Raw genomic sequence first — 3,905 nt, forward strand, 5'->3', positions numbered from 1 at the left:
AAACTGGACAGGCACTATAAATATGGAAGAGACGTTGGGTAAATATCTGTCAGCCATCTGGGTGTTAAGAGTGCCGTTTCAAAGCCAGATCCGTCGGCGGTGGCTGTAAATATTCCGGTCCATTGTGGTGGCGTGTGCAGTGTTGCTACAGTGTCAATTCTCGCTGTCCGTCCGTCCGTTCGACCGTCCGGAAATAGTATGCAATGGTTGTTGGGACAACGAAGCTATCACGAATTGCATGGAATGTAGGTCTACGAGACCAGAGCTGGTGAGACTGAGACGGGAAAAGAGGCTAAAACGACCATTTCAACGCAGGTATCAGCACTTCGTGGATATTCGCTCCAAATTTATGGTACTCGAGATAAATCGTATTGTGAACTATACCTTTTTGGCAGCGATTCGCAACTTCGAAGCAGTTACAGCGAGTCTGTTTTTTCTTTCTCAAAATCGCGCAAAGTTTTGTTGTTGATTTCTGCCCTACATAAAATCAAGTTGAAGGAAATACTTCTTACTATCATCAAGACTCACAATGACCGACTACGTCTCTCACAAATCTCAACTTGTAGGCTCCTGTCATCCAATTATTGTTGCATTTTTTCCTTCTTGAGGATTTTATGCAATTTTTTCATATACGAGAATCCTCGTACCTTTCATAAATGAAATTTGACAGCGAGTGTGTAATTAGCATATATTTGGTAAATTATTAAATATTTTCGTATTTCAACTTTTCGGTGTTGAAGGACTTGTTCTGAATATGTTCAAGTTTCTTGAAAATCATCATGCTTAGTAGAGGTTACTGTAGAAATAACTTATATGGTCCTCGATAATGACACTGCATGAATCATTGTCATTATCTGATTAAACAAAAAAGCGAAAATCAAGAACGATGTGCAAACGATCGTGGAACTCAATGTTTCCTGTAGAGTATTATAAAAGATAAATATGCAAAAATGCAAAATACAACACTTTTTAACTCTTTGCTTATTCTGCGGTTGAACATATTGTCGTTTTCATGATATAGTTTATTTGTCTCATCAGCCACACCAAGTTAGGCTTTCTTTGTTTATTTGCTTGAATGTCCCTTATTGTAAGGTGTAAGTACTTTTGTTTCTCATACTGAACGGTAATCAACTGGGTTATTTATTGTCCTATTACAATTGACGAATGAATGCAAAACGAGAAACTTCTACAGCCAGGTTTGTATGATTCTCGTCTCAAGAAGTCACTAGCAAAAGAAAGTGTGAAACAAAGAATAAAACACCATGTGATCGTAGAACAAAGAACTTTCAAATGGAAACCAAATAACATTTCCATTGTCAGTTGTACATTGTTTGCTTTGCATTGCATGCACCGTTATAACAATTCCCACTTGAGTATACAATACCAAGCAATAATGAGTTGTTTGCAGTCGTGGCCATGCTTCGTACTGTAAGGAAATGTGCGAAGTGGTGCAGAATTAAAGGCTATAATTGCCGTTTTGTGATGGACACGAAACAGATAGATCTAGTCATTGATAATTTTCTTTAAATGACGATATATGAATAGCTTGGTAAATGAACGAGAGGAGCATCATGAATGTCTGCTGTTTAGTATACAAAAAGGACATTGCATGAATTTTGTAGAACAGTAACAAAACCGTTTTCTGTGTGCGCCGTGAACTGTATAACAATAAAAAGGATGTTAATGTTAATGTTATTTCATGCGTTTGCTGTTTGTGCAATTTCACGCATCACTGCATCAGTCAAGCCGATTGATGTATTGTCAACGGCCCGAAACGATTCGCTTGTGGGATTTTCCATGATATACACAAGAATACCTTGTGCAGTCATGTTTACCTGTAAAGGAAGGGAAAGACACTCACATCTTTCTTCGCAGCTGTTGTTGTTTTAAGCATATGAGAAAGTGTTCAATGGTTACAGCTGTTTCCTTGTTGATTAATGTATCTTTACTGCCATCAGTTTCCTGTTGCTGTAGTTCAAGAACTTTAACATTCAATATTTGTTCTTTGTTTTCAAGTATTACAAAGTATTACGTGTTACAATAATTTTTTTTAAATGGAAAAAAATAAGTATCGGGCAGTGATTTATTTTTTTTTTGCTTTAAGGCAGGTTTAAAAGCAAAGGAACTATATGATCGAATAATAAAAGCCTGTAACAGCCTGGTAGTTATGTAGTCATCACGTTATTAAACGTTTACAACAAGGAGCCAATTTGACAATTTATTTAACACCAACACAGTTTCTTGCTTTCTTCGATTACTTTCTTTTACGAATATTTAATTTTTCATAGTTTTGACAGTTATTCATCAAGCAGCATCTAGTTAAGCGTTTTGTCAAACAAAACCGAATCATCGAGTGATTCAACAAACAGAGCGAACCGGTTGGGCTGTACTATATATCATTCGATATGTATTTTATTATCACAAACAATTACACGAACCGAGTTCCATGTCACACACCACACATCCTCATTAAAGAAGTTATGAAGACTTTTCACATTGGCTGCCATCGCTAAAAACATTTCGCAATATAAGTTCGTTATTACCTCAGTGTTATACGCAGCTTGGGTGTAGGTGACTTTAATTGTAGCGACGTGCGTGAAATCTCAAGAGACAGCCTTTTATCGTTTTCTCCTCACGTCCTTCCCGCATTTATCAGATTTATTGCCAGTACTATCGTCTCTCTATCTCGAATCGCTGGGCCAAAGGTCTTGTTAGTTGCCACAAACACGCGCCAAGTTGTTTGAGATTTATTATGGTGTGTAGAAGCATAATTGATTAATGAAATTAGTTGCTTGATAATAATGGTTTCTTGGTTCCTTGGTTGCAGAAAAAAGCCTATTATGAAGATCTGTGAAGTAAGAAATAAATCTTCTATCTGAATGGTGCAGACTTAGAAATAAGGTCAAATCTAAAACTATATAACTTCTGATGTTAAACGTGAAATACCATAGACATTTCTGAAACTATGCAATAAGTGATTAAGATAGTTTAGCAATTCACATTTTCGCGTTCGTTTGAGCTATGTGCTTTCTATATCTTCACTCCACAGTCTTAACGGCTACAAATATTCATTATTTCCATTATGTTGAAGAAAAGTTACGATATTTGGATGAAAGAAATTTAACTAGTATTTATTACGTCTTGATTTTATATAGTTGTTTCATGTTTTACTGTAAACTAATTTGAGAAAGGTGTTGAATTTGATACTTTATACAGTTGCATCAAGTTACATTACTTAGTTTAGTAACAATAACATATGATATTTTTATATTTTAGTTTCCAATATTAATTGCTACTAGGTCTTGGATTATTCTACAAATAAAAAAGTTTTGAAGCAGTGTTGCTTTTTTTACAACGTGAGGAAATGCTTGCCCCACTGTCAATGATTTATGCAAATCAGAACCTAGGCTTCGAAAAGAGTGCCTAGTGTCTTTTCGCGTAGTTTTTGGATTCAAGATCATCTGATCGCTCGTAGTTAGGCACAGTGAGCATCACTGACTGTTGGTATACTCTACTTCCTTCTGCCAGTGTTCGTCCAGCAAAATCCTGTCCCTGACCTCTTTGTCAATCCGTACGTAGTCTCGGTGTGATGTGTTCCACGCTCGCATTCAATCCGACAAATCGACCCTCACATCCGTATATGCGTTGAACGATGTTGTCCACGCAGATCCCATCTTCATCCTCTAACCGCATGTTATTTCGGGTGTCGTTGAATTTGGTACACACGAAGAGTACATGTTCCGGTAGCTCCATTCTGCCCTCACAGGCTGGACACTGTGACAACGGAACATTCTCTATTCTGTGGAGATACTCCAGGAAGTATTCCCTTGCCCGGCCAGGAACTGGGTCAAGTAGGGGTTGATAACCCCCTGCTTCCGGTGTAGCTAGCATTCGAGGTCTCGGAT

This window comes from Anopheles bellator, chromosome 2, assembly GCF_943735745.2.
Source record: "Anopheles bellator chromosome 2, idAnoBellAS_SP24_06.2, whole genome shotgun sequence".
Lineage (NCBI taxonomy): Eukaryota > Metazoa > Arthropoda > Insecta > Diptera > Culicidae > Anopheles > Anopheles bellator.